Raw genomic sequence first — 13,954 nt, 5'->3', positions numbered from 1 at the left:
GTTTTCGTGACCCGTGAAAAATCAACCCGCGGGGTGACCCAACCCGCAAAAACACGGGTCGGGTCGGGTCAACCCGCGGGCACCCGCAATTTTAGCAAAAACACGGGTCGGGTCGGGTCAACCCGCGGGCACCCGCATTTTTACAGTATGTTTAAATTTTTGTGAGAATGTTATCGTCACTCACGCTGTTTGTTTTTTTATGAGGGAACTCCTCACTTTATAAAAAGTACGGTATGTCCGGCACCCTAGGATTATCCAAACCGTCCATTAGATGGGCCGTACCTTAAATAGGTTATGCTCCAAAATTATTTCCATCGGTTGATTCTAACCCTCCGATCTATAGAGGGTTAGGATCAACCCTCTAACGTCAAGATTGGAGGGATAGGATCATCCTATGGAAATGATTTTTGGAGCATAACCTATTTAGGCTATGGCCCATCTAATGGACGGTTTGGATCATCCTATGGTGTGGGCCATACCATACTTTTAATAAAGTGAGAGTGCCCAGTAGTGTTGTTAACATTTTTTATTTTATTATAATTTGCTATCAAGCTTCTCTTTTGGTAATTTCTCGGCAAGTGGGCATTGTGGGTGCACATATACGCTCATCGAAAATGTTGGTAGCAAATGTGAAAAGGTAAAAAAAAGTAATCATTACACCACAAAAAAGTAAAATAGCGAAACTATAAAGTGTTAAATGAAAAATTACGTAGAAATGGTGATAGACTGTAAAATTACCAAAAAAAATACAAATAACCTGTTGAATGTTATGACAATTACAGGAAAATTATATGCTATCAAATCAAAATAGTGATTACAATCCCATATTTGCGGCATATTTGCGGGTGCCCGCGAGAATTTTGACCCGCAAAAATGCGGGTCATTTGATAACCCGACCCGTATGACCCGCACCCGCATCACCCGCGGGTTGACCCGGCCCGGCCCACCCGTTTGCCAGGTCTAGATATGATACATTAATACAATGAGAGTAACATGTTCAGATTTTCTCCTAAGAAAATTGGTGTGTCAAGATTGGGCCCACCTACCAAATTTTTAATATGATATTTTGATCTCAGCCGTTCATAAAGCGAGAAACAACATTAAAATGCCTTTAGCCCAAAATTGATCTAGCAAGTATCCCAAGTATTCATGGTCATTGTATGACATGGTCATTGTATGACTGAAAAGGAACCCTGTTTGTTTTGGATTTTCAGAATCGATTTTGAGTCCAATAATCAATAATGATTATTGGACTCAAAATCGATTCTGAAAATCCAAAACAAACAATGCCTTGTCTGGATTAGTAGACTCAAAAATTACATTAACTTTGCATTTTTCAGTGCAACTGTGCTTTGGGCGTGTCATGGATCCAATGGAGGCATCCTTGAAGCTGGGTTTTTGCAAGGGTGCCTTTCAGTTTAGCATTGCTCTCAAGGAAATGGTTCATATTTGAGAAAACAAAAACACTACAATATTTGGGAATAATACAAGAAGAATGCTATACTAAAGGGCAGGTTTGCAAAAAAAAACCCAAGTTGAAAAGACAACCCATTGGATCCACGTCACCCCACCACATTTATAATTGAAATTCTGAAGGGCAACGCACAAGAGGGAGTGAATTGGGTGTTTTAAAATTTTTCTATTTAAAAGCTAGGGCTTGTGAAATTAACCTAGTTAGTTATAACCCTTGTTCAAGATTATATCCAAATAGAAAGAGAAAATAGACTACCAATCACACCACAAGAGAGAGGAGAGGAAGCAAGGAGACCACATAATGATTTTATAGTGGTTCGATCACAACTTGACCTACTCCATTATCCAAGTACTTGGTCTTTCCTTGGGATTTTCTCTACTATGACAAGGCTCCTCAACGCCGCCTCACAAAGCGTAAGGACATTCTTCTTCGTTGCATCACGGCCTTGAAACAAGAAACTCCTTTTTGCGATTCCAAATACAAATAGAAGAATGAAGAAAGAAAATGAAAAGCTCTCAAGCCTCTTTAAGGCGAATACAACTCTCAAAGCTCACAAGACTCTCAATGATTGAAACTAAATACTTAGTGAGAACCGCTTGGCATGAAATGAATGCAAGTTTGAATGCTCAAGAGATTTGATAAAAAATCTTTTGACTTTGAAAGACTTAAGCTCTAGGGTTTGATAATGATTCAAAATGTGTGAAATGAGATTTTTCTTGATGTTTAAATACTCATAGTTGATTTAGAAAACCTCAATGGCAAAATCGTAATAAAACTGGGTAGGTGGGGTAGTTGCACCTACCACTGGCAGGCTCAAACGGCTCTTTCACCGAACCGGCGAGGTTGACCTTATCGGGCGCCTCATTTTTATTTTTAAAATTTTTATCACCGCGATCAACGAGGGTCACCGCGGTCGCCCGCCGAGGGCTACCTATTCAAAAATATTTTGGCTCAAAAACTATATCGCGGTCGACCGGATACTTGCGGTCACCCTCCATTGGCTACCTGTTTGAAAAATATTTTGGCTTGAAAACAATATCGCGGTCGACCGAGGGGGCGCGGTCGTCCTTCGAGATCAACCTAGATGATTTCTCAAAATTGAGAAATCATTCCACGGTCGACCGAGTTGGCTCGATTGACTGGCCCGATAGATTTCGAGATGTCCTGCATTTTCAGGTTCTATCCCAAGGTCGCCCGGACTATCCCGGTCGACCGGCCCTGTTTTAAAAACTTGAGACTATAGTCTTCCAAGGTGTTCTTCATCCAAAGGATTTGTGCGCAATAAGCTCCTGCTGCAATATATTCAGCTTCAGTAGTGGACAGGGCAACTGAATTTTGCTTCTTGCTAAACCATAATACAAGAGATCTACCCAGAAACTGACAATGCCACTGGTACTTTTTTGACCCACTCTACATCCGGCAAAGTCAGCATCCGAATACCCTACTAGGTTAAACTCATTGGAATTTTCATACCATAAACCTAGACTAGGAGTCCCCTTGAAATATTTGAATATTCTCTTGACACCACGCAAATGGGATTCCTTAGGGTCTGACTGAAATCTAGCACATAAACAAACACTAAACATAATGTTCGGTTGGCTAGCAGTCAAATATAGTAGACTCCCTATCATGCCCCTATACTTCTTTTGATCAATAGATGGGCCAAGATTATCTTTGCTTAGTTTAGTGGATGTACTCATAGGAGTAGGCTTCGTTGGATAGCTATCCATCCCAAACTTTTTAAGCAATTCTCTTGTATATTTTTCTTGATTAATGAATATGTCATTTTTCAATTGATGAATTTGTAGACCTAGGAAATATTTGAGTTCTCCCATCATGCTCATTTCAAATTCATCTTGCATGCATTGAGCAAACTCTTTACACATACTCTCATTTATTGATCCAAAGATGGTATCATCAACATATACTTGTACAATGAGTATGGCATTTCCTTGATGTTTGATGAAAAGGGTTTTATCAACTTTACCTATATCAAAGCCCTGTCTAATAAGAATGAACTAAGCCTATCATACCAAGCTCTAAGAGCTTGCTTTAATCGATACAAGACTTTGTCCAATTTATAGACATGGTTAGGGAATTTGAAATCTTCAAATCCGAGAAGTTGTTCAACGTAAACTTCCTCCATTATGTATCCATATAGGAATGTAGTCTTGACATCCATTTGATATAGCTTGAATCCTCTATGACAAGCAAATGCAACAAGCATCCTAATGGCCTCTACAGGGCTACGGGTGCAAAGGTTTCATCATAGTCGATTCCTTCTTCTTGATTATAACATTGGGCTACCAATCGAGCTTTGTTCCTTTAAATCTCCCCTTATTCATCCTTATTTCTATAGACCCATCTAGTGCCAATCACAGGATGGTCTCTAGGTTTAGGAACTAATTTCCAAACTTTGTTTCTTTCGAATTGATTTAGTTCCTCTTGCATGGCAATAATCCAAAAATCATCTTTCTCCGCCTCATCTATACTCTTAGGCTCTACATGTGACAAAAAAGCAGCAAACTCACACACATTTCTATAATGAGCCCTTGTTTTGACTTCTTGAGAGGTATCACCGATGATTTGGGTACTTGGGTGTCCGGATAGAATTCGTTTCCCTTTTTCTTGATCATCAACCTCTTTAGGAGGACTTTCTCGCTCTAGTGTCCTAAGGTTTCACTAATATTATCAACAGGCACTTCATTTTTAATTTTGTTTTGGTTTGTGTTTCGGGGGTAACCTCATAATCTTCATCATCATGTGATCTTTTCATTTCTTCACTAAGTTCATCAAATTTTACATGGATGACTTCTTCAACACATAGTGTTATTCTATTGAATACTCTATATGATTTACTTCTGGTAGAGTATCCAAGAAAAATACCTTTATCGGATTTGGCATCAAATTTGTGAAGGTTATCTTTTATATTCAAGATATAACACTTACATCCAAATATCTTAAAATATTTAATATTGGTCTTTCTATCATTCCAAACCTCATAAGGTGTTTTGTGAGTGTGAGGCCTAATCATGACTCTATTAATGACATACCAAGCCATGTTAACGGCTTCCACCCAAAAGATTCTAGGCACATTTTTGTCATGAAGCATAGACCTAGCCATTTTCTGAAGAACCCTAACTTTCCTCTCTACTACACCATTTTGTTGTGGGGTTCTAGGTACTGAGAAGTTGTGATCAATTTCATGCTCTTTGCAGTATGAACTAAAGTGGATGTTTTCAAATTCAGTTCCATGATCACTCCTAATTTTTGAAATTTTGCAACCTTTTTCAACTTGTAATCTATTACATAAAGTACAAAATTTTTCAAAGGTTTCGTTTTTGGATGCAAGAAAACAAACCCAGGTAAATCGAGAAAAATCATCAATAATTAACAAACACATGTCTTCTACCATTAAGACTATATGTTTTCATGGGACCAAACAAATCCATATGCAATAATTGTAATGGTCTAAAAGTAGATATGATATGCTTAGGTTTGAAAGAGTCTTTATGTTGTTTACCAAGTTGACAACCTCTACAAACTAGATCATTTTCATATTTCAACTTTGGTAAACCTTTTACAATCTCTTTTAAACAAGCCTCAACATTAGATCCATATTCGCATGGCCTAGCGTTTTGTGCTAAATCCATGAATTGTCTTCCACGGAGGAAAGACATTTCACGTCTTGGTCATCTAACTCTTCTAGGACCAAAGAATATAGGCTTCCGTCTCTAGTCGCTGCAAATTTGATTTTACTTTCATTTTCTTTCTTAACTATGCATTTGTTGTTTTTAAATAAAACTTCACAATTAACATCGCATAGTTGGCTAATACTTAGCAAATTTTGATGTAGACCTTCAACAAGAAAAATATTTTTTATACCTTAGCCTTTAAATTTAATGGTACCTTCCCTAATGATTTTTCCTTTGCCATTGTCTCCAAAAGTGACATGTCCTTGGTCTCCCATGACAATGCTTGAGAATTTGGTGGGGTCTCCGGTCATGTGCCTTGAGCATCCACTTTTCAAGTACCATCTATCCGTTGTGGCTCTTGAGCTCAAGCACCCCTACAAAAAATATTTAAGTCTTGCCCTTAGGCACCCAAGCTATGTTGGGTCCTCCATTGTTAGTATCAAAAGACTTATCCTTTCTTACCCAAACAAGATTAGATGAATTTCTCAATCTACATTTATAATTATAATGTCCAAGTTTTTCACAATAATAACATGTAGGAGAATAAGTGTTAAAATTCTTGTAAGGAGTTTTGGACTTAATAAACTTAGTTTTATGAGCAACTTTCTTTTGGGAATCTTGGTAACCAAGACCTTGTTTCCCAATAGAAACATTGCTTGCTAAAATCTCATCAAGTTTGTCTTTTCCACATGCATGTCTAAGAACAAGTTTATTATTTTCACTTTTAAGTTTCTTGTTCTCATCACATAGTTTTTCAATATCAATATACAATTTTTCATTTTCTTCTTTTAAATGATCAAACTTACACTTCATGTTTTCATATTTCCCTTTAAGCAAGGTGTTTTCCATGAAAAGTTTATCATTTAGAGAATATTTTTCATCAAGTTCATTCTTCAAGTTTCCAAAGTCCTTAATTATATTTTCAAGTGACTTCTTTAATTTTTGGTTCTTGAAAACATCAAGAAGTAGTGCTTCCTTAACTTGTTCACATGTTTCAATTAGTTCTTTAATGGTAGGCTTTTCATTTTCATTGTCAATTTCACTACCAGAAGAAAAGAGTCTAGAATTTGGCTTATATTGAATTGAGATGGATTGCTTGCCATGCAGCATACAAAATTGGACTTCTCATCTCCACTCGAGTTGCTCCATGATGTGTCGCTTAAGCCATCCCAGTTAGCGCTGAAGCTCTTCTTCTTCTTGTCATCTTTTTCTTTTCTTCTATCCGAGTCCTTCTTGAGTAGTGGGCACTTAGTACGGATGTGTCCCTCTTTGTTGCATTCGAAATATCGGATCGGATCTCATCTTCTCTTCTTCTTCTATCTTTGTCTCTCTTTGGGGATTTGCTTCTACTTGACGATTTATTCTTCCTATTGAATTTCCTAAATCGAGAGATCCTTTTGGAGAGGAGAGTCATTCCTGAGGTTAAGTTTTTCATGCTTAGCTATCTATCACTGTCATCTTCACCACTGTGAGCTTTGAAAGCAACATCATTCTTCTTTGATTCTTCCTTCTTTCCTTTTCTTTTGCTTTCCCTCTTCTTCATCTTCATCTCATGGGTGATTAGGTTCCCCATGAGATCGTCAAGTTGAAGGGTAGCCAAGTCTTTTGATTGCTCAACAGCCGTAATCATTGGATCCCAAGAATCCAAGAAGCATCTAAGGAGTCTTTGAACCAAATCATAATTTGTGTAAGTTTTTCATAGGTCATTTAACTCATTTACAATATTAGTAAACCATGTAAACATATTGGAGATGGACTCTCCTTCATGCATCTCAAAGGCCTCAAAATCACTAATAAGCACATTAACTTTAGATTTCTTCACTTGAGTCGTCCCTTCATGAGTTGTCTCAAGTGGGGTCTAAATCTCCCTAGCCGTCTTACAAGTTGAGACTATTGAATTCCTTAGGAGAGAGAGTACAAAATAGTAATGTTACTCCTTTGGCATCTAATGTAGCCTTTCTCTTGTCGGCGGGATTCCATTCCTTCCTATCCGTTGTGGGTTCAATGTACCCATCTTGGACTAGCTCCCAAATTTCAAAGTCTACGGATTTTAAATAAAAATCCATTCTAATTTTCCAGTAACCGTAGTTTAGTCCTTTGAAATATGGAGGTTTATTTGAGTTATGACCCTCAATATACCCGGAGGGAGCTACCGAAGGAGGAAGAGGGTTAGATGAGGAGAGAGGAGGATCGGTTGCTATGGATCTTTCTCTTGTAGATTTTTGGATCAAAAATCTCTATAAGAGCCTTTAGCTTTGATACTAAGTGAAATTCCGAAGGGCAAACACAAAAGAGGGGGTGAATTGGGTGTTTTAAAATTTTCTATTCAAAAGCTAGGGCTTGTGAAATTAACTTACTTAGTTCTAACCCTTGTTCAAGATTATATCCAAATAGAAAGAGGAAAGAGATTACCAATCACACCACAAGAGAGAGGAGAGAAAGCAAGGAGACAACACAATGACTTTATAGTGGTTCGGTCACAACTTGACCTACTCCACTACCCAAGTACTTGGTCTTTCCTTGGAATTTTCTCCACTATGGCAAGGCTCCTCAACGCCACCTCACAAAGCGTATACAAGTGATCACTGCCTCCACAAAGGGACACACCCATGTATTACAACTCCGCCTCCAAGGACCTTCTTTGTTGCACCGCGGCCTTGAAGCAAGAAACTCCTTTTTGCGATTCCAAATACAAATAGAAGAAGGAAGAAAAAAAATGAAAAGCTCTCAAGCCTCTTTAAGGCGAATACAACTTTCAAAGCTCACAAGACTCCCAATGATTGAAACTAAATGCTTAGGGAAAACCTCTTGGCATGAAATGAATGCAAGTTTGAATGCTCAAGAGATTTGATGAAAAATCTTTTGATTTTGAAAGAGATAAGCTCTAGGGTTTGATAATGATTCAAAAGGTGTGAAATGAGGTTTTTCTTGATGTTTAAATACTCATAATTGATTTAGAAAACCTCAATGACAAAACCGTAATAAAAATGGGTAGGTGAGGTAGTTGCACCTACCGCTGGCAGGCTCAAACTACTCTTTCGCCGAGCCAGCGCGGTCGACTGAGCCACCGCGGTCGCCTGCCCTTATCAAGCGCCTCATTTTTATTTTCAAAATTTTTATCGCCGCGATCGACTGGGGTCACCTCAGTTGCCAGCCGAGTGCTACTTGTTCAAAAATATTTTGGCTCGAAAACTATGTCGCGGTTGACCGAACACTCTCGGTCGCCCTCCATTGGCTACCTGTTTGAAAAATATTTTGGCTTGAAGATAATATTGCGGTCGACCGAGGGGGTCGCGGTCGTCCGCCGAGACCAACCTGGATGATTTCTCAAAATTGAGAAATCATTCCGCGGTCGACCGAGTTGGCCCGATTTACCGGCTCGATAAATTTCGAGATGTCCTGGATTTTCAGGTTCCATCCCGCGGTCGACCGGACTATCCTGATCGACCGGCCCTGCTTTAAAAACTTGATTTGAAATATTTTGTGCAAGGGACTTTGGGCCATGGTCTTTAGGTTTTAAACATGTGTTTTCAAATACATTAATGCACTTAGAAAGATATTTTTAAAGATGATTTGAAAACATCAAAGCATGCAAACATTAAATGCCAAGAGGACTCCTATACATTCTAAACATATGAACCTTGAGTCTTCTTGATCTTCAATCTTCTTGGGTGCATGTATGAGCTTCTCCATGTCTTAAGATAGTCTTAGAATATGTTCTTGCACTTGTGATTCCCTTGATTCTTTAAGACACCATACTGCTTGAAGGATAACCACCAAGACTTGATTTTCTCCAAGACTAGCCCTTGTTCTTCTTGCTCCAAGTATTGACATGAATGAAACATGTCTAAATCACGACACTAGAGAAGCCATTAGCAAACTGCCATCAATTTGGGTTTGTTGATCATCAAAACAAGAGAGGGATGTACCCTTGGGCTTACAATAATACTGCTGAAAAATACAACAAACAATTAAGTGACATGGAGCCAATGAGGCGCCCTTGCGTCTGGGTTTTTTGAAGGGCGTCCTTTAGTTTAGCATTCTTCTTTCCTTGAAACACTCATTAAACAAGATTTGGATTGTCTTTGAGGAGAAGATAATGTGCGGCCACACATTGTTAGAATTAAAAATGAAGACATCTGTAAAAAGGTGGGGTCGCAGTGGCACCAACTGAGGAGAAGATGAGAGAGCACCACTTAAGATGGTTTAGGCATATCCAACGTAGGCATTTGGATGCTCTAGCGAGAAGAAGTTACTCGTGCTAAGTTGATGGAGTAAAAAGAGGTAGGGGCAGACCGAAAACAATTTGGGTAGAAATAGTGAGAAAAGACTTGATGGCTAGGAACATAACAGAGAACATGACCTTGGATAGGAGAGAATGGAAGAAAATGATCCTTGTAGACAAACCCAACTAGTGTCAGGATTAGACTTAGTCAATTTGGGATTCATTAGCCGACCCCAAGTAGTTTGGGACAATGGCTTAGTTGAGTTGAGTTGAGTTGGAGGATTTCTACCATCACTTGAGTGCCATTGTTGGATACCTATTCACGAGTGAACCCATTGTGCACCGCTATGAACCCATTGTGCACCCCTATGAACTTTCACATACTGCCTATTATTTCACACATGCTAGCATCACAGCTTATCTTAAGTAAGTTGTGTAATTGTCCTCCAAAGTTTCCAAAATCATTTAGTAGTGACTAATTGATATTTTAATGACATTCCATTTGCCCAAATTGCCCTTCATTTTTTAAAAGTTTCATATATTTTTTCCTAGCATCTTATATAATTTTCCTTTATTATTTGGTTAGGACTTTCTTGTTTTTGAATAACAACACCAACAACAATAATGATTATGATAAGGGAAATGATTTCTACGCTCCAGTGTTTTGATAAACATGCACTCCACTTGTTTGTCGTGTAGTATTTAAAGGGATGTCAAAGGATATTACTGCTCTAAAAAATCTCTTAAAACCCTTTAAATACTACACGAGAAAAAAGTGAGCGCATGTTTATCAAAACATTGGAGCGCTGAAATCATTTCCCTATGACAATGATAATAGGGGAATGCTAGATTCAAAGGAGCCCTTACAAAAAAGGGCGTAAAGGGCACCCCCATTGGTCAGTTTGCATTTAAGATGGCACACAAAATTACAATCGTAACTGTCATAAATGCAAATTGACCAATGGGGGCTCCTGTGAATCTAGCAGCTCTCATGATATTAATATTAGGCTTTAGGATATGTTTTCTATATATATATTTTTTCCTTATTTTCTATAGGCCTCTTTTGATATCACCAAATTAAATTTTCTGTTATTTGCAAGTAAGATTATTTAAAGTTAATATTATATGTAAATGGGACTCTAAAATCACTTTGGAAGCCATTAATTAAATGAGATATAAAACTATTAATAAGTTATAACCATTATTTTCATCTAAGATTATATGAAAATAAAAAGGATATGCATATAAGATCATATACAAATAATTTTAATTTTTGGTGGTATCCAAAGAACCTCTAAACCATCAATCACAAACGAATTTACTGTGGATGTTTATGTTACAAATTTAAGTCATAGACCCGCTTTACTATAATCAATGCTAATGTCGCTTTTCTCCTCTTTTTGAGGATTAATAAAAAACAAGAAGAGTGAATCATTCAAAACAAAGAAAGAAAGAACGAAACAAAAGTGCATGGCAAAGTAGAAAGGGTCCCCATGAAATGAGACACTTTCCACTTTTTCCCTAATATCAAGTGGATCACGTGCCGCACAAGTGGCAAACGTGTACCCATCCATTCAACGGTTCCATCGTGGCTGAAAAAATGAAAAATCAGACGATCCCAACCGATCAATTGGATGACCCTACCATTGATTCTGAATTTTGGTAGTTTATGGCCCATTAAAGTCTAACTAGTTTGGGACAAAGACTTAGTTGAGTTGAGTTGAGTTGTATGGCCCATTAAAGTGGGCCCTACTAAACTAGTGGTCTATATTGTGCACAAGTGGGCGGCTTGTGCTATATTATATTTAACGGAAGTGATATTTACGCCTCTTTTCATCACCAGGGACACCCAGCGTCAGTGTATCAATGGCAAAAAGGGACCTAATGTACTTTATGTCAGAAAAATCCAGTGGTTTGGATTGCAAAGTACACTGGCAAATGGGTGTCCCAAAAGGGGCGTAAATATCATTTCCCTATATTTAATGGGAAAGCAAAAACAAGAAAAAAGAAAAAGGGAAAAAGAAGGGCGGTGATAAATTGACCCCCTATGTGTCTTTCTCTCTCCTTGGGCTAGAGAGAGAAAGAGGAGAGAGATAGACACATAGGGGGTCGATTTAAGATATATGGGGGTCGATTTATCACTCCCTAGGAAGGAAAACCTACATGATCCTTTTCCCTTAATTAGGAAAAAGCTATATTGATCAAAAAGCTAAAACAGTGAAATATTTAACTTGAAAACTATTGCTTTTAATACCAAATCCTCCACTTAGTGAAAAAGGTAGAAGCATTATCTATTTTAAGCAATATACTATGCTTATAACGGCCATAATTTTATATTGTTTAATGAAACTGGGGTTCCAAAAAAGCTTTAAAAAAGATAGTACCTAACTATTATTTATGGTGGGGGCCAATTGCTTCAGTTCAAAAGACTTTGTGTGTCACAAATTCACAATTCAATTATCTCAAATCATCCATCAATCCAAAGTGGACTTTGAGGAAATGGTTGTCTTTTTTGCTTTTTTCTTAAAGTGAAGTTTGGACAGAAGAGGTTAGAGGGGTGGATATAGATGGGACAAATCATGTATTCAATTCATCGGCATGTTTATTTAAAAGGGATAATTACATTTACACCCCCTCTAGTTTCTGACACATCCACTTCAACCCCTATAGTTTAAAAAGTGACAAAGACATCCCCTCTAGTTTCGTTTTGTTTAAGGTTTGCACTCTCACATGAAGGTTCATCCATAGATTGAAGGGTTAGGATGATCCGATGGAGCTGATTTTTTGGGCACACCCTATCTATGTCAGGACCCATCAAATGAACGCTTTGGATCATCCAAATAATGTGGGCCCATACCCGAATCCAAAGCGTTTGGTAGTGTTTCGATTCGGGTATGGGCCCACATTATTTGGATGATCCCAAGCGTTCATTTGATGGCTCCTGACATAGATAGGGTGTGCCCAAAAAATCAGCTCCATCGGATCATCCTAACCCTTCAATCTATGGACGAACCTTCAGCTGAGGGGGCAAACCTTAAACAAAACGAAACTAGAGGGGATGTCTTTGTCACTTTTTAAACTATAGGGGTTGAAGTGGATGTGTCAAAAACTAGAGGGGGTGTAAATGTAATTATCCCTATAAAAAATCCAAGTCTTTCTTTGGAATTTACCATAAGGTTGGAACTTCATGATACCTTACCCATGTAGGGAAAATCCCTACTTGAGAGGTATAAATTATTACTTCTAGATGATGTAGGGAAAGAAAAATTTTCAAATATTTTGAAGATTAGGATCATGCCAAATGACCTTTTTTTTTTTTTTTTTAAAATGATGATAATTTATTAATGAAAACAAAATTCACAACCGAGGGGTGAACAAAAAATTTTAACTACGCGATAAATGAGATTAGAGATTTGGTTCGATTTATAAAATAGCTTATGCAAGAAAAAAGCCTATTAGCATCCCTATAATGTTAGGGAAGTGATATTTACGCCCCTTTTGATCACCAGGGACACCCAACGTCAGTGTATCAATGGCAAAAAGGGAGATGATGTACTTTATGTCAAAAAAAATCCAGTGGCTTTGATTGCAAAGTACACTGGCAAATGGGTGTCCCTGGTGATGAAAGGGGCGTAAATATCATTTCCCTAATGTTAGATATGGGGAGTCGATTTATCACTCCCCTAAATCATATCAAATAAAATTTGGGTACCACGTAGCACCTAAGATAAAGTCCATTGATTTGGCGTACCCTTATAAAGTGACCTACAAGATACTGCTCCCATGCCGCATGGATGATTTATCATGGGAAATGATATCAGCGCAAACATGTTTTGGGAACTGTATTTTTTTTTTTTTGAAATGGTGAAAATTTATTAAAAAGAAATAACTGCCATGACCAAGGCTGTCATAGTGAATAGAGGACAAAAATACAGAGGGAGAGAGATACAGAAGCTTTTTGGTAACTCGAATGAAAGACAAGAAGGGTTAGTGCAAAATCAAAACATGATTGTGCTGATATCATTTCCTTTTATACCTAAAACCTTGCTTGGATTTCAGGGAAAATAATTTCTGGCTGGATTTTTTTCCGTTTCCACAATTTAGAGATAAATGACATGGTTATGGCTTATTTACAAGGATATCATCATTAATTGGATGTCCCATATAATAAAACTCCAAACACATTGGTTCGTTTTTTTCATGTATAATCAAACAATGAAAATTTAGGAAATTCTGGAAAAGTGTTTTCCTTCCAAGTTCTTCCACAAAATTCCTGATATCCAAATTAAGCCTAAGAACAATGTTGGCAAAAACCAACAATTGTGATCCTCTTTGTAGGCTTTTAAAGTTGCCCACCAATTCAATAAAGGGAACTGATATATTCCCCCACTTTCCTTCCGCTGGCAGCTCGTCTAGTGTATTTATGACTATAGAATAAAAAGGAGTGAATATATTATTTCCCTTCTATATGCCCGAGAGTCCGAGACAAGTCACATGCAGGGGTCTAGTGCCATCTTTCTTTGTTTCCTTATCTTTTTTTCCTTATATATGTCTATGCGA

The sequence above is a fragment of the Tasmannia lanceolata genome, unplaced genomic scaffold (genome assembly GCF_043159265.1).
Source record: "Tasmannia lanceolata isolate RefF3 unplaced genomic scaffold, GAP_Taslan_0.1 ptg000003l, whole genome shotgun sequence".
Classification (NCBI taxonomy): Eukaryota; Viridiplantae; Streptophyta; class Magnoliopsida; order Canellales; family Winteraceae; genus Tasmannia; species Tasmannia lanceolata.
This window is presented reverse-complemented; position numbering follows the sequence as displayed.